Source organism: Coturnix japonica, chromosome 5 (assembly GCF_001577835.2).
Source record: "Coturnix japonica isolate 7356 chromosome 5, Coturnix japonica 2.1, whole genome shotgun sequence".
Lineage (NCBI taxonomy): Eukaryota > Metazoa > Chordata > Aves > Galliformes > Phasianidae > Coturnix > Coturnix japonica.
The window spans coordinates 19681233-19706391 of record NC_029520.1 but is presented as its reverse complement, the minus strand read 5'-3'; the positions used below and the strand labels follow the sequence as shown (position 1 = coordinate 19706391).

At 44.4% G+C, this 25159-nt stretch overlaps 1 protein-coding gene across 6 annotated transcripts in view; it reads right to left on the bottom strand.

The window, feature by feature from the left end:
- TSPAN18 (tetraspanin 18) overlaps nt 1–25159 on the bottom strand; it is a 102781-nt gene extending 77622 nt beyond the window's left edge. For 2 of the 6 annotated variants that reach the window (XM_032444781.1, XM_015864499.2), the window contains exons 1-2: nt 24991–25159; nt 5272–5375 (exon numbers count right to left, since the gene is read on the bottom strand). The gene's annotated coding sequence lies outside the window, so the exon portion shown is untranslated. Of the gene's footprint in view, nt 1–3322; nt 3403–5271; nt 5376–8262; nt 8279–24990 lie in introns of those variants that run through there. The other 4 variants (XM_015864498.2, XM_015864504.2, XM_032444782.1 and 1 more) reach the window with 3 other exon arrangements.

Sequence of the window (25159 nt, the reverse complement as noted above, 5' to 3'; positions counted from 1 at the left end):
TTTGAAAGCCTCACCACCATGTGCACTACATGAACTTGCCTGCCTGAACTTAGAAGTTTAAATCAGAACAAAATATATTACTGTAAAATAGGCAAGACGTGCCTGAGCAAGTTATTTCTAGACGACTTTCCTGTGAACATCTAACAAAACTAAGTTTACGTTAAATATACACTGAGGATTTTCTTTCTTTTGAGGGCAATCAGCACCTGAGTTGCTCTGCTCCAGGAGGTACTGGCACAATCCACACTGATTAGACTCAGGAGTGGGAGAAAACAGACAATTACTCTGATAACAATCTTATCTTAGGACAGAAATGAGATTAGCTGCCTAGCTGCAGTGATTCTTTCTCAGACTGAGTGTTAGGACTGACTAACGCAACATGGGATAGAGGGGAAATTTGCCTATGAAGCACACTGGCAAGTTAAACAGGTGAACTTCTTCCCCTGCTGGTCCCTTTCAAGCAGGCAGCATCATCTGCCAGGACAAAGTGGTCACGCATGGCACAGGTTCCCAAATAGACACCTTCCTAAAACCACAGTGAGGCAATTTCTTCCTTCTAGTTTTCTACCTCACAAATAGAAAGGAGTGAGTAAGATTGGTTGGGACCCTTCCCTACCTGCAGAAAACAACTCCCTCCAGCCACACGTTCTTCTGTGTTATTTTCACATACTATTCTCAAAACCATCAGATGGCATTCTCATGAACCCAATGAGAAACACTGCTGGGAAGTTCTCTGGAGACAGTTTTGATTTTATATCTCTAATTTTACACCCTTTTTCTTTGTTACTCCCTTTACAACAGGGCCACTAATCCCTCTCCCCCAGGTGTTTACAGCCTTCTCATCTCTGGAACCATCTCAAATAACAGAGGGCAACATCAAGGGGTACTAACAGAACACCCCTGAGATAAGGATCCCAGATAAGTCTGTACTTGAAACAAGTTTCACAAAGAACAGATGATTAATATAGTAGTAGGAGAGAAGCCAAATGGCTCAGGAGGCTGCTTACACCATACCCACATAAACGGGTTTACACTGGGGCCTCCCTGCAGCAAACACAATGGATCAGTCTTCCAGAGGTGCCAAATTTGCTGCTGCAAGTTCAGATGCTGAGAGCTCAGCAACTGAAGTACAGCGAGATGGATCTTCAGCAACTGGGCTACAATGTTTAGATCTTCAAAGCAATTTCATCAACTCTTTATGTTGGCCAACTGCAAGAATGAGAAAATGATCTCCAGAACACATTCACCAGAAATGTTGCTACTATCTCCCCCTCACCCCCCCACCCCAAAAAAAAGAAAGAAATTAAATGAAAATAAAGATAAATAATCCCAGACCAACTGACAGAAAACCTGAAAAAGAAAACTTGCTAACAAAAAGGCAAAGTGGTAAATTTCCTCCCTGAAACACATGACAGCATTTTTCTTTACACATCTATTTAAGCTAAGATTAATATCCTTATTAAAAATAAATAAATACAGAAGCAAGCAGACACAAGAGAGCCAACTGCTACACTTCTGCCCTGCTGATCTGAATTTGCAGCATTTATTTAGTTATAATCCTTCACATAGGAAGTTTATTTACACAGACAGGGATTTCTGGAATTCTGCAGGATTAGTCAATCTACAGCATTCTCAGTGCATGAGTTTTAGCATCAAAATTACCCTGCTCAGATATTCAATGCCTAGAGTAAATATTTGGGCTGATGAAGGTTAAATAGATTAGCCAAGATGAAGCCAGGGTGCTCTGCTTATTTACTCAGTAGCCTAAATGTTGCTCTTCTTAATTTAAGAAGCCTAGTTGAAAAGAAAAACACACAAAATGAACTACACTCACCCAACTGCAGTGAGACAACTGTCACTGTCAGCCTGGGTACCCATGCGACAAATCTCACATCTCACACCTTGGCCTCAGTATGGCAAAGACAGAGGAAACAACAGTTTCAGCACAAGCTGAGTTTTAACTGCACAGGGGAAATGGGATAAACAACAGCCCTCCTCGAAGAGTGAAATAATTGGTGTGAAAGCCATTTGCAGCTGAGTTACACTTTTGAGATGTAAAGATGCAGTTATGAATAAAACCACTTGAGACCAGATTGTGTCCATACATCCTATTGCAGAGATTTCCAAATGCTCTCACCAATGTTACACATCAGCTTTACACCACAATCAGCAAGAAATCTGCACCCATTACCAGTGGAGCAGTTTTAAACTAGTTCCAGAGTTCTAACCCCTGTTCCAACCTGCTCTGTCCTTTATCTGCACCATGCCAGGTGCCCAGCCCAAAGCCCCCTCACTGCCAGGAGGGCTTGGATAACACAAGGAAGGAACAGTAGTTCGACATTAAAGTCAGGAAGCAAAACTGGTTGATTTCACCTTTTGATACATACAGATTAAGATTAAGACTAAAAGGAAAAGGCATCAGCAGCTACAGAAGCAGCCAAAGCTGAGTTTGAGGATGGGCAGGCAGGCATTACAACAAGTTCACATTTCAGTCAATTTCTTCCGTTTCAATTTCAGAATCAATTTTATTTCAAGTCACAGGCATTAAAAGGTTTTCTATTAAGGCACCAGAAAAATAAAGCCCATGTAACAACTGAATGCCTCTGCATAACACCACTCCCCACTGCCAGCTTCCAGCCCTCTGCTATGATGTGCCATCCATGCCCACCAAGGTCAGGTCTTGTTTACTGCACTCTCAGGGTGATTTAGGCAGAAACTTTGGACATTTGGAAGAGGAAGAAGTGTCCTTCCTCCAATCCATGGTTGCTCCACATAGATGTAATGTTTCTAAGAAGCTCTCAGCCAGCTGCCTTTGAAGCCTGGAGAAAAAGAGGGAAAAAAGGCTAGAGCTTGAAAGCTACATCTTTTTTCCCTTAAAAGAAGTCACCTCCAGGGCCTCTTGAGAAAAATAAAAAGTGAATTCTCCAGATCTTTATCTCATGCCAGTTTTGAGAGGCTTTTGTTTATTTGCCCCTGTTGTGGTGGTTTGATTACAGAACTTTCACAGACATACACACTGCCAGAGGCTCCCTGACCCCCCTCACCACCTGCCCCACTCCCAGTCCTGTCCTGAGGCACACAGCCAAGCGTGGCACGACAGATTTTATGGCAGGCAGCTTGCAAAGAGGAGTTTGTTGAACATAAAGCACTGACCCAAAGTGAATTCCCACCCACATGCACGGTCACAGCCAGCTCCCTGTATGACAGATGTGCTCTTGGCAGTGCTCCGCACAGCCTTGCACACCCACAGCTGATGTGGAACCACACCGTGGCCTCTCACACCCCATGGCTGGAAATCCCGCTATTTCAGTGGTACACTTACCCCAAAATTTCTGGTGGTGACCACATTAACTTTAGCATGACAAAAAGGTGCTGCAGCTCCTGTTCTACCTCCCTGTGTGTGCTAACATGTCCTCTGCATTCCTCTCCTCCTCTCCCAAGCTCAGCTCCTCCTCTGTCAGTCTGCCCTATTAACCTTCTCTATTTCCCACCCACCCAAATTTGCACATTATTAAGCATCCAAAGCCTTTTGTTCAGGGTCCTCAAACAAAAGCGTAGCTATGGCGTTTCCTGGCAAGAGGTGTCTCACATCCAGCAGTCACTTAGGGCAGCTTTAATAGACTAATTTCTCCCAAACACAAAAAAATGGGGCATGCCAGACAGGCGAATTCAAGGACATGTCCTTTCCTGAATTCCACAGAGCAAGATAAGCCTGCGAGCCTTGCACTTACTTTATCTATACTAAGAGGCTTCCTCCATTCTTCCAGCCAGTAAAAGACTAATTATTTACCACCGAGGCACGGAATAGGTTAAAGTTTCCTCTGTCTTGTCTCAGCTCCCTTCACAGATTAGGGCAAAACAATGAAGTCTCCGCACTTTGTGATATTGCTAATGCTTCCTGTGGGGATAGCAGCGCCTGCTGTAAAGAGGATTATGATTACAGTTTAAGAGGAGCGTGCACAGCACTGCCACAGGAGGCACGGGCTTATCAGAAAAGAAACCAAGCTGCCCCCAAACTATGCACGTGGGACTCCCTCCCGCCTTCAGCTCTAGTTGCTGGCTCTGTCTCAGATCACACACCCACTTATCAGGGGTGATAGAGAGGCAGCTGAGCTTGTAGGGAGCACAGGAAAGACTAGGGGGATAAATGAGTAACACACTGCAAACATCTTGCACACATTCACCAGCAGAACACGCAACAGTGTTTACAGATCATCCAACCACATTCATCTGTATCAAAACACAGGCACGTCAGAGCACAGTGGCTGCATGTTTCTGGCCACAGTTGGGAAACCCTGAAGGAAAAAACTGCTGATGGAGCTATGCTAGCTGTGGTGACATCAGCTGGCTTAGCACAAGCAAGACTGCAGAAACAGAAAAGCAGAGCATCATCTGCTAGATCTGCTCTGAGCACTTAGCTTTGAGGCGCAGCTTCACATGCTGTTGAAGGTCTCTTGGCAGACCTTTCTGTCTTACACAGAGCTGACTCCACTGGAGAAAGAATAACAAATTGCCACTGTGCATTTGTAAGATCCATCAGTCTGGACTCTCAAAGGTACCATCAGCAAGACAGCTTACCCACACCCATCCATTTCTACCAGCTACTACAGAACACACACAGCACAATTGCTTTTTTTGTAACACAAAGAGAGTCAGCCAGAATAGTTGTTATAAATTCCTTGACTTCGAGAAACACTCAGCCTAGCAGCAGTACACATCTCTGACTAATGCCCGTGTCAGCACAAAGACGACTCAAAGCCTCATGCTGGATGAAGTCTCACGTTTTGGGACAGAAACATCCTACTTATGTGAGAAGGTTTTTGTTTGTTTGTTTTTAAAACTCTGTCATCATGCTTGTTCTTCTCCAAGATGTTTACACAGATATTCCCCCTCGTCCCAAGTTCTGCCCAGAGGGGTATAATGGCCCCTATCTGCTTACTAGAGGCTAGGACTGAAAGCTAAGGCACTAATGCACGCACTCCTGAGTTTTTTTTACAGGTTTAGAAATCACAGCTTCACTCGCCCCAGGGCTCAGTTCTGTCTCATTGCACACTGTTGTTCTAAGCAGTCCTTGCCACCTCCCAGCACATACCAGAAAAGCCATAGACCAAACCCTCCAACCACTCATATTACTGAACAAAGCAAGAGTTTTAAGATACTCATAAGGCTCTTCCCTGAACTGTGACATGACTTAAATCAAGCCATTTGGTTCCTGCAGAGGGCTAAGGTCTCCTAGAGACAGTTGGATGCTTTTAATTAGCCAAAACAAACCTTCTTGTGCTGGGACAGCTCACACAGCTCTCGACTAACCTTCACTGCTGGGTGCCAGGCTCCTTCAGGTTCTCTCTTTACCCACTTTTTCTTCTCATTAATCTCTGTGGAAGAGAAAAAGAAACAGAGCTGAAAGAGAGAAGATTAAGCTGGATTATAGCATCTAAAAACAGAGCACATACTGAAGCAGTAACTTTCCCATTAACCTGCCTTCAACAGACTTGTGATTTTGGAGGGATTTGTGAACCACTGTATAGATCCGAATTTGACACTTGCATATTCTCTGAAATGAATGGGAAGTGGGGTGTTGGCAGCTGTAGATTAAGTCACTGTCTTTCAAATTTTAATCAAGTCATCATGTGGGCCTTCACTCTTGGAAAGGCAGAACCTTCAGTGCCTTTTTCATCATTGCATCAAATGACAATAAGGTGACATAGCTAACTTAAGAATCCTCAGAAGAAACATCCTCCTTTATGGCTAATGCTTTGAAGGTTGTTTTAAGAGGAGCATTAGATAGCGGGCTTGGCACAAGGTGGTGGTGAGGGGAAGGGCAAGGGGGAATAAAAAAAAAGCAACAAAAACAAAATGAAATTCATCAAGGTGGGGGCTGAATGAGTGAACATAAAAAAAAAACCAACAGAGTAGATTCAGGTTTTGATAAAGGTTCCTATTCATTATCACCTCTGCAGATAAGTCATTGTCATTTGGGCAACAAAGATACTGAACTGTATCAGCAGTGTCAGGACAAGTTTTCAACACAAATGGTCTGTTTCTTCCAGCTTCAGCAACCCTAATAGAAACTTCAACTGACAGTGCCACACAGCACCATTTTACACCATTTTATAGAAGCCTTTGGTACCTTCTGCAAAGGGAATACATTCACAGAATGAAGATTTGGTTTAAAATAGAGGAAAAACAGAGGGGGCAAGCACATCATCTTCCAGGCTACTGCTAACAGCAGTGCAGATGGAACATTTTGCAAAAAACAGCTGTCAAAGTTTGGGCAGAATCAGACAAAACTGCTATCCAAGAAAAGGCTGGAAGAGGGCAATCAAAAGCAGATATACAAGAACACCCTAAGTTGCAGGAAGCCTATAAGGATAATTGAGTCCAACTCCTGGCTCCACACAGGACCACCCTTTATCTTGTTTGAGAATGCAGGACTAAGCCTGCTAAAACTCTACCTTAACTTGTATTTACAATTAAATGTTGATTACTTAGATGACTAAATATCTGACTACCACTCCAGACCAGCCACACAGAAAATTGCACAGCTGCCACAGTAAACCAAAGCAAGAATTAACCTCAAAACATGCTTTACTCCAAACCTGCTGTCAAATGCAATGATTCATATGAACTGCCCAGACTCACCAACTCAATTCTCACAGGCTGTCTCTACCATAGAAACAATTGAACCAGACAGGAGAGAACTGACCACAACACACCAGAAGCTCCACACCTCTGCAGACTCCTGAGCTTCCTTACCCTAAAGATATTCTGCACCCTGAACCACTTCAAACTAGATAGTGCTTTCTGCCTCATACAGATGTATCTCACTCTGCCTACATGGAGACTTTGGTATATCAACTTCCAGAATGCAATTTATCCATTTATAAAATCAGTCATAAGCTCTAATCTCTTACAAAAGAACATGGAAAAAAAATTAGTGTCAAATACCCATCAGATCCAGGAGCATAGGTGAATAAATTAAACGTCTCCAATTGACACAAGGATGAGAAGAGCATACACTGTTTTGAAAGGCTCTGGTTAAAGCTCTCTTAGTATCAAAATTCAATTTCTTTCTGGTTTTGCAAACAACGCCCTCAGGCTGAATGCTGCCAGCCTGCCTGCAGCCTTTGAGGAGATTAGGTTATTACCAGCCAACTATGAGACTCTTAAATCCAGCATTAATCCTAATTCCCATTTAACCAAATCTTCATTGTGCAGCGAAAGCTGGCTGTGCATGCATTTCCACATATATCCTGCCATGTGCAGTGATCTGTGTCACAAATAACAGATGTTACACCTCACGTACGCTTAAGAAATACATCCTGATTTCAGTTTCCAGAGAATCCCAGTAAAGGAGAAAGATTGGAGCTGGGGAAATAAATAAATAAATAAATAATAAAAATTAAAAATAAAATAAAAAAACAGGCCAAATTGAAATGATTTCTGGGAGATGATGGGAGCAGGATGGCTTACCAACCTCAAAGCTTTTAGCAGCCAATAACTAAAGATGTCAGCCCTGGCTTGGAAGAAAGCAGCATGACTCACCAAATCACAAGGGTATAGAGGTAAATGTGACTCTGGCCTCACAACACTGCAAAGGTGCTGTGTCAAATGCCTAAAATCATAAACGGTAATCATAACTTGCAAATTCAAAACCACCTTAGACCCTACTGAACACCACTTTACTCCAGATTCCTTCTAAAACCCTCTTATGGCTGCCAAATTGTACATGGCTCCATGCTACCAAAATTTGAACTGCCTGTGGGCAAGACACTCTGCATGTTCTGCTACTCCTAGGCAAGGTTCTGACACAAGAGACAAAGGAACTTTCGCTACTTGGTATGCAATTAACAGGATGATTTTAATCCTGTTAGAAGTTAACATAGTTATTTCAGGAGGGTGAAAACTGCAATAATGTTTCCTGTTTTTAAAGCTAGAGGATGGACTGGAGATAGGGACCTTCAGGCCAGCACATTCCCAGGAGAACAAAGATGTGTTTGGCACCAGTACCTGTTACAGTCAATAGGTCCTCCTATTGGAAGAGGAGTCTATAACTGCTGGAAAAGGCAAACCACTCTTTCCATCAATTCCAAATTCAGTACACTGACCACTTTCCCCCTCCCCCCCACCAAACAAACAAACAAACAAACAAACAAACAACCACGCACAACAAAAAACCAAACAAACCATATGAGATTTAGGGGCAGCATTCACTAACTGGCGGTACAACTCAGCTTTCCCTCTCCTTGCAGCTGGCCATACCTGTCACTTGGTCACCAGGCCACACAAAGGCTGCAGCAGAGCTGTGATACAATACAGTAACAGCCATCCACACACCAACCAAGCTGTAGTAGCTCCCCAAGTGCATGTTCCTGGCCTGCAGCTGATGGGAGCCCATTTACATTAACGGGATAGAGTTCAGCTGAATTACATTAACCTGCATTTGCCATGAGTGAAGGCCACAAATGGACAACAATCACAGCTCATCCAACAGCTGGGAATTTGAGCACCTGGATTTGGAATACTGCAAACTGGTTCATAGCTCCTTTTTGCCTAACTTCAGGGCAAAACTTGAACCAATGATTTTCTCGGAAGGCAGCCTATCCATCCTGCTGGTGCTTATCCTGGGTATTCTTCAATCAGAGTCTGGAAATAGGAATTAATGGAACTGTTGGAAAGAATGACTGCTCTAACAACTACAGATATCTCTCTGAGCACAATAGCTTCAATATGCCAAACCATTATTCCTCTGACACAAAATCACAGATTGGTCCAAGTGAGAAAATAGAGAAGCTTTCTCTGCCACCTGTAATGGGCTGGATCCAAGATCCTTCTCACCTCAGAAAAAGACCAGTACACACAAACAGGGTCATCAGTTGCAAACCAGTACAGATGACTTGCAGATTTTAGACTGTGCTTACTGATAAACAGTGTTTCAGCGCTCCTTCGTTCTGCATTCAGTCATCAGCAGGGAAAACTGGGACTTTTAAATTATGCAGGCAATTAAAAAAGGAAGAAGTCAGGCATTCCCATTGTATTCTGCACAATAATTACTCTCCCAAGGCAACTGTAAATAAAACAAACACCTGCACTGTTTTCCATCAAAGAGAAGGTAACCCATTCCCATGTGAGAATCACCCTCCACAGCTCAAGGCTGTCGGTCCCCACTCCTCTTTAGGCAGCCAGGAGCCTGCTTCTCAAATTCATCCAAAGGCCCAGCTCTGAATGACGGGCACCTTCAGAAATGGTAGAGGATTTTATTTTGCATTTGTGGTTAGTATTTAATCTGCAGATTAACTGCATACTTAATCACGGAAGTGAGGCTAATATGTCACACGCATACAGTCCTTTAAGTCCTACTTTTCCTACTGCCAATAACGTCATCTATTAGCATGGAAGAGGGGGTTGTAGTGGTTGGGAGAACGCAACTCAAGGTCCACTCTCCTTACATATGCAAAGCTAACTACAGAAACAATAAAAGCAACCTCTTTATGCATACAGTCTCAAATCTTCAACATAAACCAACGTACACTTCGTGCAAGAAAATAACTCAATGTTGAAAAAAAAGTAATGAGGTTTTCCCAGTAGAACACTAACATTACAAAGGAAATAATTATTATTAAAGGTACTGTTTCAAGTACCTAAACCTGCCTAATGTGAAATGTAAGAATCAGAGAGATAAGCCCAATGGAAATAATCTTTAAGCATACATGGCAAGCAGACTATAGCTGTCCATGCTAGGAAAAATATAAAGCACAGGGAACTAAAATATAAATCTGCTCCCTCTCACAAATATATACATACACACACTCCCCAAAGTGTTTAAAGTCACACAGGAAATTGTGGTCAACAGACAGACCAGATTTCAAAAGTTCCCCATTCCTAGCTCATTATGCAGTAGCTTTATCTTTATATCAATTAGAACAACCCCTAAAGCTGATTTCCCCAGCTTGAAATACCTCAAGCAGAGCAATACTTCATGATATCCTTTCCAAAGGGGAAAGAAGAAGTATATTCCAGCCTTTCTCTGCTAACCAGTCCATTTGCCTTTGGCTTGCTTCATCTGCCTTCCTGGCTCTGTCCCCAGAGCAGACCCCTGCAGCAAGCTCTCCGCTACTGCCAGCCCCTAGTCCTGCCATAGGATGTGCTCGCAGTCACTCTCCTCTGGGTAACATGCAAGAAGGAAGGCACTGCTACTGTGAAGCTGTGAAACAATTGTGCAGAGAGCTAATATTAAAAGAAACTATGCCTTAGAAACAAAACAAACACACACACTGAAAGTTCACTGAAACCTAAACGACTCGGTCTTAATGGCAAGGATGTCCCTGCAGCTCAGTGATTCAGGCACTGCTGGGGGCTGAAATTACCCGGTTAGGCCTGATTAAAGATAAGTACAGACAGCTCCATTGTTCCAAGACATTTCAGAGACAGCTAAAGGAATGACAGAATCTCATGGGTTTAATAATGCTCACAGTTTCAGCTATTTATATTGCAAGTTATCTAAGTGTTTACCTGGCTCCAAAGCACAACATTAACAGAATCTCTATAGAGCTGAACGAGATATTTCCAACACGTCAAAAACCTCAGCTGAAAACCTAAACGAATGGAGCAGAAGTTTGTCACAGCTACAGTTAATATCCCAGGAGGAGGATGCCCTCCCCGCCTCCTGAGCAGGCACAGCAGCACAGAGCTAGGCAGGTTCTTGCTCCCAGGTCACAGATGCCTTCTGGCAAACACACCCAACTCTCCCAGCTGTAATCCCAGAGTCTGAGCCTTCCCCAGTGAAGATGGTGAGGTACGAAATCCAGGGGAATCAGACCTACATCTGGGACCACCTATACAGTGCCAGGATACGGCTGGATGGGATGTGCTGACAACAAAGCAATGCAGACCCCTCACACAACACATACACCTCCAACACCGTGGACAGGGTACATATCCTAAAAGCTGACTGGGGAAGCACAGACTGTCTGTACTACCATTTACCAAGCCTGGGAAGGGTCATCCAGCCTCATTTCCACTTCCTTTTTCCTTCAGTGCTACCCTCCCCACAGGGTGCTGGTTGCAGCTTTTCCTGACTGACACCACACCTGCAGACTGGAACAAATGAGCCTGGAACGGCTCCATTATTGATGGGAGAAGTTGTGGCTAACAAAGGCAAAAGGCCACTTGAAACTTAATTTCTGTCTGGACCATCCATTTGTGGTTAAATTCTTCCCCACCACCACCCCAATTGCTCTGTATGTTGAGAGTTAAAATAGACAGCAGAACCATTAGCATTTTGATAGCTTTCCACACATGTATAGCATAAAGTCTTTAAAATTCATTGCATTGAGATAATCCTTCAAGTCTAGATTTCCTCCTCAGCTTGAGGCAACCAAGGGGTTTTCTATCTCTTAATACCTTAATAGGAAGCTCCAAGGAGCTGGCAAAGTAGAAGTCTCAAATACATTCAAGAAAAGCAGAGTCCTGAAGTTCAAGAGAAGCCATGTGAAATGTCTGAGGTCTAATTAAGAAACAAATACAGGGGCATCATCTTAGACACTGCAGTCCCCCAGAGACCCTGGCTTCTATATACCACAGCTCACAGCTGCTGCCTTCTTTTCAGAGCACAAAGCACTCCCAGCTCCCACTAATTGCAGCTACCACCGAGGGCACTTGGCATTTCTTAAAATGAGCAAATTAAAAACCTTGACCTGGATTCAGCACAAGCACAGGGACTGGAGGCTCCTCATCAGGATCAAGGCTGAATTTGTTAATACTAACTAATGTTTCAAGAGCAAAGCTGTGGCTTTGAACTGTGCAATTGGCATTAATACCCAGCAACTCCATACCTGTGCCTGGAAAGTTTCTGTGGCGCGTGCCTTAAGAACTCCAAAGCACATCGCTTTCCCAAGGAAGAGCCTAGGACTGCCTCAGGGGGAGGAAAGCAGCCATCTCATCACCTCCTGCCAGTGATTAGGATTTCTGCAGCGAAACCAGCTGGGTGCTGCAAGACAGCCTCACACCTGAGGTATCACCGTATGGCGGGACTCGAGGAGTCACTGACTTGTTAAAGACAATTAGGCCTGATTATATCTTCCCCACACATACTCTTTTGGGAAGCAGTCTGTTCTAAGGAAAATGTTTGTTAGAAACCTGTGCACACTTATAACGAAGGTTAACCAGTCAAAAGTACAGTCAAAAGAAGCCAAGAGCAGCAGCACATGCACTGCAGTGGGAGCCAGAAAACTGAGGTTCAGATCCAAGGGCTGTGACCCATAGTCTCCCACGCTCCGTTGTGCATCCCCAAACCACAAATGCGCATTAATTTGGCTGAGATAAGAATCTTCAATCAATTGTCCCAAAACTTCAGAAAGTTTTTCCTATGAGAAACAAACATCCAGAGCTTATTTTACAGAGAAAAAGGTGCTTTATACAAATTCTGTGAATGCATAATTAACACAGTATAAAAAAGGGAAGACTTGAACAACAGAACACTGAGCTATCAGGACATTCAGCTCCATGAGATTAGAAGAGAAAGCTATTTATTTAGCTGGCATAACTCTCCCTGTAAGACAGGAAATATTCCATTCCCATTTTTCAAGCCCAAAATATCTCTTCTAGGATAGGCCCTATTAAGGAAGAAAGTGATTATGGCTATTTGTAAAAACAAAAAACCAACAAAACTTCCTATTTGCTTATTTGTCCCAAGTTTCTTGCATTACCATGGTGAAGTCATTCAGATTGGACACGCATCAGTAGAACAGTTGGTGGTAAACAGAACTCACTGCCTCCAAAAGGTGTCATAAAGACAGAGTCCATTTGCAACTGTGAGATGCTGTGGACCACACATAAACTCTTGATAACAAAGTGGCAGGCAATGACTGCGATGCACAGCAGAGAGGCTATATCTGCCAGGATGATCTGAACACCACTCAGAGGGGGAAAGCACACAGACAGTTCAGGTGCCTGCCCACACCGCTCACTCAAGCGAGCTGCATGCTTCATTATCTACCAGTCAATCTCCAAGTGATGTCCAGGAGTATACACATAATAACAAACACTTCCACCAATGCAAATCTTCTATCAATTGCATTTACAGCTATCATAAGGGTGAGAAAATTACCTTATCATCAATTTCAACAACTACATCTGTTTCACCACTTCCTTGCTAAGTAATAGTGTATCTGGACATATCCTTGCCATTCTTCATCACAAGCAAAAAGGCTCAGGGAGGATAGAACAGAAGAGATGGAGGAAGCAATAAATCTTGTCCATGCAGAGTCCTGAAGCTGCAAGATAGCCAAACAGAGGCCCTCTTGCATTTAATAACATTCTATTTGAAAATCAATGTTTGGGCTCATTCCATACTGTTGCACTTCATAAAGAATCAATGATGAGAGCTGAAGGTTGCAGCTTCATGTTAAAGGACAGCCTACAGGTACAATCTTATAGGATGCTGGGATATATGTCCACTCCATGGCTTCTTTTGGGCTGCTCAGCTTTACGTGACCTGCCCTAGACTGCAACACTGAAGCCTTAAGGACAGCTATAGCCAAAGAAAGGGTTTTGCATGTCAGTTTGAGTGTGCAGCCCTCACCTGAGATCTAGCAAAACCTCAACAGCTCTATCCTCCTGTGACCTCCCTTTAGTTCATCATGGCAAACTTGCATGCAGCTTGAGACACGCATCTAAGTTGTCAACTTAATGAAATCATTTTCTCACTAACCTCAATTTTTTCCAGTTCTCCACCCCTGACCCTGGAGAAGAAGAAAAAGGTTTGAAGTCTTAAATCAACAGTTTATTTTTCTCAGTAATTAATGTATATTTAACTAATAAAAAGAACACATACATGTAATGGATGCAGAGCAATCTGGTCATGATTAGAACACGCACACTGACCATCCCAAAATACCAGCCATCATTCAGAGCAGAATCTAAGCCTCTGAAGAAAAGCAGCAGCTTATCTTCATCCTCCTAGGTACGTAGGAAACCTAAGCTATCAGCTTCTTAAAGGTCCCTTTAGAGGTTCCTTCAATGACTGCAACCAAAGACATAAGAGGCAGAAAACTGATGATGTTTCAGTTGAAGATAAACTTAGACTTAATTAATTAAAGAGACTGATCTAAGAAATAGCACTAATCTAAAAAATAAAAACTAAGAGATCATTGTCATCTAATATTTCAAAAGAGATACAGTCCATTCATCACCAAAAACATAAAAGCAAGGCCTAAAGTATTTTTGTTCTCTTTTAAAGGCTTTGTATCTGGAGTCTGCCACCCCTCCATCACACACATTGGAGCTCATCTCACACTCACACCCAGGAGCAGATTGAGTTCACAGAGGATCCAGAGCTGACAGCTGTGCTGTGGGTCCCAGAGCCATCAAAGGTGCAGGACAGACATCCTGGCTGTGACTGTCAGCCGCTCAGGCTGTCTGCTCTCCTGTGCTTCCACATGGTGTGAACACAACTCACACCTCCTGTTTCAACTTGAAGGAGGAAGCAAAAACAAAAAGGCAAGCTTGAACTCTTCATCTACCACAATGTGAACAAAAATATTCTTGAAACAGGTCAGCAGAGACCATCAGAGGATGCATTTGGCTTTTGGAAACAGGAAACTCCCATTATTTAAACCTCAATTACACAGCAACAGCTTGGAACCTTTTGCCTTTAAAAGGAACCCACGCAAAGATGCAGCTTTCAGCTTTCCCCACTTTACCACATCTCACCTTTCCTTTTTTGAAAGCTGGAATTAAAATCCAAGGAAAAGGCAGAGTGGGATTCTCACACAGTGAGATCTGAGTGATCACCTTATACAGCACATCGGGATGCACATGGCTGAGAGGCTCAGAAACTCCCACAGCCTGCAGTCTTGGTCACGCAGATGGCAACTGCAGAGAGTAAATGCCCTGGGTAAGCACACATCTAGCTTCCTAGAGACCTCAGCTTGGCCACCTTCTTGCTCTCCGAGGAGGATTAAGAAAGTATGAAGAATGGACCACATCCCTCTCCTCTCCATTAAATGGGAGGAGGGAGGAAAGTGGAGGAGAGAGGCCTCCTGCTGCAATCACGTGTTACTCCTGGCTCTGCTGAACTCACCACAATCAACCAGCAGGCGTGTGTTTCATCCTCTTCCAAGCAGCTCCTCTCTTGCCCTAAGCATTATTTTTTCATACCCTGCCCAACAACAATGGCCCAGGCAGAAACATATCAGCAGCGCTCAGCTCTGTTTTCCTTGGCTGCTTCAGGTGGTTTTCTAACAATACTCCTCAGAGAGGACAGGGGCTTAAGAGCATTTTCATCCTATAATCACTTGTGAAGTCCTGACCCTGCCAAAAAACCACCAGAAGTGCTTCATGGACAGTCACTCTTCTTTTCTCTCATTCCCTTAGGGATGAAGCTATGAAATCCACCTAGGAACTCTTCATGCAAAAATCCTTGTGAACTGGAACACTAGTATTATGGTTAAGACATGCATATCTGGAATGTGAGGAACCTGCTTTCAGGATCCCATTTTGGATTTGCATACATAGGTGAAAAACCCAAATGGCCTGACGCCTGGCCAGCATCTCTGTTTTGACTATGAAATTCTGTTCCAGACCCAAGAATTTCACCCAAGGAGAACTAAGAGGAGACCAGCCCTTCCCCACAAAGCAGCACTGGTTTCAATAAATCAGCATTTTTCTGCAGGCAAATGTTTCCTTGAAAAATCTCCCAGCCAGTCCCCAGTCCTGAGCAATAAGTAATGTGGTTTCAGCTGAGGACGCACACCGGGAAGCAGCCTGCCCAGCAGCAGCTCTGCTCAGAACAACCTCACCTTCCCCAAGCCAAAGGAACCAACAAGGCTTCCTGAAGTGTGTCCTGACACTTCAGGTTTCTCTCGTCTTCTTAGTGTATTGTTTAACAGCGGAAAGGAGGCGTGGTGGGAAAACCTCACACACTCCATTCCTGTTTACATCACTTGTTCCTTGGCCCATGTAAATCTGAGAGTAAAAACGTTGCTGATGTCCAGAAATACGTAAGCATATATACATGGGGGAAAGCTCCGGAGCTCAGCCTGTGCATCACACGGGCCACACACTAGGGCAACTTTCTCCTCTGTGGCTGTAAGGAGAGGGAAACCTGACTAAGAGGGAATTAAAAGAAAACACACGGTAACGACACAAATGTACCCCCGTCTGTTTTGCTGTTTTAAGATGCTTCCTGTGAGCTCATTTGAAAGTGCCTCCAGAAGTAAGGCCTTCTTAAGCTAGGTTCTTCAGAGAGAATGCTTTTCCCCTTTTAAAGGCAGGGTTTTATGTGCATTACAGGATTACCCTATATAGGTCACTGACACTCCATGGAAACTTGTAAAAGAAGAACTATTTAGATAGACAGCTCTATTCCCACAGTCAGTTTTTTTGGCATCTCTTCCTTTATTGCCATGAATATTTCAAGTGAAACAACAGCTTTGTGCCTTTGAGGTTATCTGCTCCCACTGCCACTTCCCCACCTGGAGCTATAATCCTACGTTTGTCACAAACCCAGCTGCTGTGGCAGAAGTTATTACGGTTACAATCTGCAGATTATAGCAACTTTTAATAGGGGATAAGCAGCAGGAAAAGGTGAGCTTAAGCAGCAAAGAGCCTGCTGGTTCAAAGGACTCTATTATTAATATTTATTATTTTTAAGCATTCACTGAGTACTGTAGAAGATAAAAGAATGAGCTGAATGCAAGAACCAAGGAACCAAGTTGATACAAGACAAGGCAATGAGAAAGCATAAAGAATGAGCACACTATCTTGGAGAGGAGGGAAACTGGAAGAGAGGCAGCAACAGCCAGGAAAAAAAAACCCACACCTTTTATAAGCAAGATATTCTTAATAGTAAGAAGTCTGAAGAGAATTAAAGAATTCCTCAACATCTAATCAGAACTGCTCCCCATAGGGGATTTTCTGAACACTATTACAAGGCATTGGCATATCTTTAAAGAGAAGAGCTTTGATCATAAAAAGCAAGAGTGTGGAGCATGGGGGAACTGGAAAAACCACAAAAGGAAACACAACTGCATCACCCTGTGGTGCAAAGGTGAAATCCAGCCCTGGACAGATGCTTTACAAAGCTCCAAGTAAAATCCATTCAGACTATATGAGGAATACTCCTTATCTGGGTTCTCTCTTAGGTAAGTTCTTCCAGCCCACAGATCCTTTGACCCTGTTGCTCTAGAGTTACTCCAAACTGGTACTTCTCTTCCCTAACAAATATGCAAGCTGGTGGCTTGCACCACATTGAACCTCCACGCTTCCAAATTGCAGACCACAGGGCTTCTCAGCTTCAGTCACTTTTTCGAGATCAGCCAACAAGAACATTTATCATACTCATGTGCTGAGGTTTCTGTCTCCACTTTCACAGCTGGCAAAGCAGATGCTCAGAGAAGGAATGCAAGCTGCCCTTAGTCGAGGAGACTTTATTCACAGCAGCCTGATCCTAACAGTGCTGGCATTTGGACTGAGCACAAGTTCTGAGGAGATGGACTCAGAGATCCTTATTAGCCTCTTCCAACCAAAGATATCCTATTATTCTATGAAAATCAATGTCAGGACTTTAGATGGAGAGTCCACTTGTTTCCCAGTGTCTTCTGTTTCCCAAAGCTTATGTGATAATTCAAAGCTGCTCCCATCACACTACAGAAATACTAACATCCTCTACATACTGATGCTTGAAAATACCTGCAGTGGTGTTAACAAATGAAACTGATGTTTTAAAATTAAACCATCTCTTCTCCTGCCAAGGCATCTTCACTGCAGTATCAAAACACAAACACAAAATGCAAAGCACAAAACCTTCTATTCCTTCCAGTACGGTGATGGAATAATAAAAAAAAAACAACAATAAAGACCCTCATCCATCCAGCTTTTGAGAAGTATGTTCCTTCTTAATCTAATCAGACTGTTGCTGAAGACTGATGTGACCCATCAAACATCTAAAAGAACAGAATCCTTTCTTCATACCTGGCAAAGAGCCACTCTGAGCTCAAATCCTCCCCAGTCTGGAAGGTCTTATTTCAAGACTGCTGACCCAGAGTCAGCACATCAGCAAGGAATTACATTGTCAGTTCTCAGGCTGCTGAAGGAAAACATAGGTCAAAGATCTATTGGTGCTTCCAGCCTCATGCCTCCAGCATTCGCAGAACTAATTGCAGAAGAATCCCAGCATTTCCTGTATCTTATCTGTATGTAACAGTGTGGTTCAACTCCAGAAGACCCTTTATGTGTCTGTGCTTCAGCCACAGCCCCATAGGAAACAGAAGCTTTGCCGATCAGCACAAGATAAGCACCTGCTTTGACAATCCCCTTTGACATTAACAGGAACAAAGGGCACCCAAGAGTTCAGAAATACATCAGAGTCTGCCCATTTTAAGAACACTTGAAGGCATTAAGTCCTTTGTTCTCATGCATGTGCTTTGTAGACCCTATTTAACCCCCACCAACTATTACCAGCCAAGAAGGACACAAAAAGCACTGTTTTCAGGCACTTACTGAAATATGAACATCAGCAACAGTGACTCCCACTGCAAATGCTGAGTGTCCACACTGCTATCTCATTTACCCGGCAGCGAACTCAGAGAAGCTCAATGTGAAGGTACTGTGAACCTCAGAGAGGTCTCTGGGCAAGGAGTTCCCAGCAGGTTTGAGCCAGTCCAGCCCAGGCGCTCTCAGTACAAGAAGATCTGGTTCCCTTCACTCCTCAAGAAAATGAGATGTGCCATTAAGTGAGCCAAGAACAAGTCCCCTTGCTGCTTTCCCAGCATACCATGTTCCAGCTCAGTGCCCGGCCAAGGCCTTGTCTCAAGAACAGGCACAGTGCCAGTCAGCTCATATGGTCCATTTTTTCCCCTGAAGAAGCATGGACATCACCATCTAGTGCAATCTTTATTATACCAAACTCCCTCCTCATAGACTGTCTTACACTGAGCTTTTCATAAGGAGTAAATATAGTAACTGTTTCCACAATAATGTTAAAAATACACTAACAGATTCAATTCAACAGATGAAATAGGGCCATAAATACGTACGTCTAGCAGCATGACCAAAATCACCCCTCTTCAAACTGGGCACAGGGCCATGAAGGAAAGCTGCTAGTGCTACAATTTCATTGCTGAACCCTGTGAGAAGCTTGGAGCTGGAGCAGTCAGAGTCAGCATGGGAAAGCTGCATGCTGTACGCAGCCCAGGGCCCCTCAGCCCCTGCCAGGTTGCGCCTGAACCGCAGGGAACAAGTCACCATATGGACCCACACACCACCCGCTCAGCTGTCCCCTTGGCTTTCCAGGCATTTGGAATGGCATATAATTTATTTAAAGCTGTTTATGACTCAAGCAAGAAGTTTGAAAGAATATAAGAGCTATTATTATCTCTGCTGTACTCCATGACTTTTCGCATTAGCAGCTTGGTGCCATTACATTTCCCCACAATCAACAAGCTGCTCCACACACTGCTTCCCCAGGATCAAATCGGGCAAGCTCCAGACCACGAGGCAGCACAACAGCACCCAGAGATACGGCTGCTCCAACAGAGCTGTACTCAACCAAATGGGAGAGCAAGAAGGACAGAAAGAGGGGAACTAGCTGAACACAGTCAATAGCTGAGCTGAGAAAATCCAGACCTACGTCCTGATTCACAAGACCATGCAGCCCCTTCCATAACCATGACCACTAATACTGAGGGCACAGATGACAGTTTCAGTGCGGCGTTTCATCTAAAGCATCCTCTCTTTCTTCCTGAATTGATACACTCACTGCTCAAGAAAATTGAACTTCGTGTGGGTTTAACAATGTGTACTTCTACAGTGACCTGTCTATTTATTTATTAGACAGCTGCATGTTTCCATTTCAGACCAAGTTTGCATAAATATATGGCAAAAGGAACATCCTGACAGCAAAATAAACCACCAACAAATATAAATGACAAAAACCACTAATCATAAACTGATTATAGGGATCCTAGACGGACAGTCTACATAGTAACAAGGGATCCAGTGCACAAATAGGAGCCTTACCAGAAGCTTGACTGTTCTATCATCACTAAGGACAGCTACAAAATACCAGGTTTTTGGTTTGCTTTATTTTTTAAACTTAGGTTGGATATCTGCAGCTACCCAATAACATCCACTGCACATTTTAAGTATACTCTCAGTCCAGCAATCATGAATCATCCGCATAAGGGATGTGATCATCCAAGGCCTCCTGCATCAAGATACCCCAGAGGTACCAGAGGGGAGTGTGACCTCAAATCTCACAGAACTCACTAGAATTCCTGGCCTCTGTCCTTAGCTCTGCAAAGACCAGTGAGGGACACTACTAGCTGGAAAAGCCCTGGAAAACACATGCTGTTTCCTCTCAGTCTGGGCTGAAAGGCACCCCCCCCCCCCCCAGCTTGTTCCAACAGATCAAAGGCAGCAGAGGTGCAAAAGCAAATCTCATCTGGGGTCAATTCATAAAGTATCTTTACATCATTTGTTTCTTTAAACTTTATTTGTGCAAAAATAAATAAAAGCATGCCAACAAACTAGCCCAGCAGCTGGTGTTTTAACAAAACAAGATCAATGCAGCACCTTCTTATGGCCTCTTCTTTCAGTCTCGGGTCATTTATACTAAATCAGACCATGAGGGATCTGCACTCACAGCTAAGCAATGGCTGTGGCAAGTGGTGGGGGGAAGAAGAAAAAATAATCCCATCAATTATTTGATAGTCACTGAATTCATGTGAATTCTCTGGAACTAAGGGACAAGGTAATTCATGCTTCATTTTGGAAACTCAAGACTCCTCAAGTGCAGGGAATAGAAAATAAGAAAGGTTACTGTAGGGGAAGGGAGTGAAGGATGCTGAGCCTTTCCTTAGCAACAGGACTAGAGGGAGTGGCCTCAAGTTGAGCCGGGGAGATTCAGGTTAGGAAAAATTTCTTTCCTAAAAGAATGGTCAGGCTCTGGAATGGGCTGCCCTGGAGGTGTTCAAGGAACATTCAGATGTTTTACTGAGGGATATGAATTAATGGGGAAATATTGATGGTAGGTGAAAGGTTGGACTAGATGATCTTGGAGGACTTTTCCAACCTTGGTGATTCTATGAGCACTGCAGCCCTAAAAAATGGTAGGGCTGAATGCAGCTCTGCTGTCGTATCAGTCAGAAACAAGACAGAAATGACCATCAGACAACAAAACTCTAATTATGTGAACATCCCTTCCTTGGAAACATAATGAAAGTCCAGCAATATCTCCAGTGGTGGGAAGGGAGACAAGAACACAACATACTCAAATAAGCTTTAGAAGGAATAAGTATCATGGGACACAGTAGAGGTATCTGGACCGACTTTTCTGAGCAGCCTTCTTCTAAGGAATAGCTCACAAGGGAATAAACAAATAGCCTACCACTATATACCTTAGGGCAGAATCAAGTAAGCTGTGCCCTTTCTTCACTAATACATTATTTGGTTTTAAGTTTCCATTTTGAAGTCAAAACTACAAACTTCTACTTCCCAAAGCAAGTGTCTTTTCAGCTCTCATTTTACTACTAGAAAAACAAGAAAAACGGATTTAAAAATCTTTCTCTTGGATTTTACTGATACCTATTTAAGTCTGGGGAAATAATTACATGAACATTAGTCAGAAAGACTCTTTAAAGAAAAGCAAAACTAGGGTTTATCTTGTAAACAAGCACCAAATGAGCTACTTCAAGGATTACCAAGAAGTATAGATACTCATCTGGTTTAATTTCAGCTTCCAAACAGACCTTGGATCTACCACCACCTCAGGCAGTGACTCATCCTCAAGATGTCAAGAACTAAGCACTGCCTCACAGAACTGCCTGAACACAACGTGGACTACCATCTGCTTATTTAGGTACTTGGAGCCTCAGGTTTTTTGTGGCATCTGAACTTCTTGTTTCAATTCCTTCCTGAGCTAAGACCTACGGCCCCATAAAGCCAATAGCTTCTGTTTGCAGAACAGTGGTGTCTGTTTTCCTGCAGCCTGGTGAGAACGGACAGGACTAGAGATAATTAAATAAAAACACAGGAACTGCATTATTTATTTTGAAGGAAAACGCGTCTTCTAGGAAGAAAGTCCTTTATTTGGGCAAATCTGTAAGCTGTTTATCAGCTTAAACTCATTATCTGCCCATATGGTCTTTAGCACTGTGGTTTAAAAAAAATGGGCATGCACTAGCTGATGAAATGTCGTCTGCCCTTATGCCAGAACCCAGTACTTTTGCATTGACGTCAGATTAGGATCTTTGCCACTAGCAAAGGGCTACTATAAGGATAGTCATAATATTTTAATTACAAAAGGATCTTACAGAAGGCAGCAAGGAAGGAAAGAAAATCCATTCACAAAAATCACCAAGACAGTTAATTCACTTTTTTACTCCTCTGCTCTAGTTATTTTGTTTGGGGAAGCAGGGTGGGAAGAGAGAGCTAATTTAAAGGAGAAAAAAAAAAAAAAGGCACGAGAATGAGAAGCTAGAGCCAATAAACACACATCAAAGCATGAAATGGCTCTGCTTCAACTGACTACAGTATTCAACCTGGGATAGATTAAGGGGAGATAAAAGGTCCTAGGAGGAGAGAAAATGCTGCCCCTACAGCAGCTTAGACCCCTCACGAGTTCAGCCCCAAAGTGCCAGCCCCTCCAAGTCTGTCACACTGCAAGTGGCAAATGCATGAGATAGATGAGTTCACAGGGACCCAAACTAAGCAAACTCAATGGGGTTCTGCTGCACACAGCAAGGAGGTCCAGAGCCCCTTCTGCTCCCCCACTGCAGAGCAGGAGCTGTATCTATCGATCCTGCTAGTCATAGCAAGCCACAGGAGGCAGGAGCAAAGGTTTAGCATAGGGCATTAAACCTGGCCGCCCGAGCTGTCACCTCAGTTATTCCACAAACAGAGAAACAAATTGGAGTCACAGTGACAGATGTTACTCATGTTTTATGAGCTGCAGTGTTATTCCTAGTTACAGCAATTGTTTCTGCCTTTTAACAACAGACCTGCAATGCTGTGTGTATGAAATCATTTGAATTAAACAGCATACAGACAACTTGGCAAAAGAATTAAGGATAGCTCAGCATTTTCATACACACACAGCCATTCCTGTTTCCCTTCTGCCCAGCCCCACCCTGAGAAGTATAATGCACGTGAGAGCAGCCAAAAGTGAGATCATGCCAGGACAGAGCTGTGTGTTGCCATCAGCTGAGATGCAAACACCTGCATTTCTGCTCCTCTTTGTGGAGGGAAAAAAAAAGAGAGAGAGAGAGAGAGAGAAAACACCCCTCAGCCTCCTCTTGGCATCCAGCATGGCAGGGAGATAAAAGTTGCTGGGCTCCATTTCTAACTTCTTAGGCAAGACGGGAAATGACAGTCCAGCGCTCTCCCCAGCACACTGCATCCTCATGGCCCAGAGAGAATAAAGGGATTTCCCCATGGTTTACAAAGGAAATACAGTGTTCCTTCCTTAGGAATGATGGCAGGCTGCAAGCTGGCTGGCTTGCCTGTACCTGTGGGGCCAGCAGCTGAACAGGGTATGGGGATCCAGCATGGCATGCAGCCCACCCATTAGCATCAGCTTCAAGGCCAGGCTCCCACCTGGGGCTTGGTTCTGCCCTGCCACTCAGATGCACACTGATTTGTTGTGCCTCCCCTATCTCCATTCACCTGTGTTCCTTCTGGGGCTAGACACAGCTCCTGTAGTTAAATAATTTGCAGGAAACAGAAGTCTTCTCATGCATGATGTTTGGGCAGCCTAGGCTACCTTAGAGAAGCTAGAGCTCCTTCCTTGCCCCTCCTTGCCCCCCAACCCTTGCATTCATGGCAACAGCACTGCTTGGCGCTTCAGCCAGCGCCAACAAAAGCAGCGCCTCGGCCACAACAAACATGAAATATTAACTGCCTTCCCAGGAGGGTCAAACGGCTGAACCCACTAAACACACGACACAAGTACTGCAGAGACAGCAGGCAGCAAAGAAGCACATAGATCACACTGCACAGCCTACTCTTGACAAATTCTCCCCAAACTATGTAAAAAAGAACACGCACACCTAGGTCTTCCAACAACATTCCTATCGTTTGCTCTCAGCTTGTATACTTTTGAGACTAAACAACTGCTGTTCCTTATGGAAGCACTGAATACCACTTTACTGGCGGAGCCCATGAAGCATTCGAGCATATCCCGTGAAACTGAGGCAACTCTACAATAAAAGCACACACTTTTGACTCGCTAGTAAAAAGCCACGGCAAGCCCATGCTCAGAACAGAACGCAGCCAGCTGGGCACACAGCCATGGCCAGCACGCTCCTGCCCAACCAGTGCTGGTAGCCACTGGCTATTTCAAGGAATGTGTGCCTACAGTCTATTAGTTGCATCAAAATTCCCTATTATTACAGAAATAAAAGCAGCCTAAGCACAGATCTTACTAATTGCCAAGAAAAGCATTATGGAGAAATGAATTATACTTACCAAAGAGCACAATGCACAGCTAACACTGCCTACTCGCTTACCACAACATCTAAAGGCAAAAGTTAGGCTCAGACTCCAGGTGCCGGATGCACGGCTTACAACACTCACCCATCCCAGCGGGGTGGCAGCTCACCAACGTGCTGCTACCACCCTAGATCCCTATCAGACAGCGGGGACGGACAGCAGTCTGCACATCAGCAGCGAACGGCACACTCCCACCACCAACTCTCACCCTTCTCTCAGCCGGCTTCAGGGACGACGGCGCACCCGCAGCACCACCGAGAAACGGCACTCAGCGAACCCTCCCGCTGTTTTTGCGGGGACGGGGCTCGGAAACACCGAAACGTTGAGTGCGGGGACCGCGGAGCCGCCGCTTGGAGCCTCCAGCCCCGGGATCCCACCCTCCTCGCGCCTTCCGAGCCACCTCCCCGTGCCCCGGGAGCTGCGGAGCCGGTACCCCGGAGGGCACCGCGGGTCTCTGGGCAAGACGTGCAGAGCGCCCCAGAGCGAGCCCCGGCCCCTTACCTGCCGGCAGCGGAGGCGGCAGCTCCCGGAGCCCGGCCGAGCTAGGGCGGGCGGATCTCGGCGGCTTCGCTGCGCTCCCGCAACCGTACGCACCCCGTGCCCAGAGCCACGGAGCGCCCGAGCCGCCAGCGCAGCCGGCTCCACCTCCGGCCGTGCTCTGCTCTCCGCC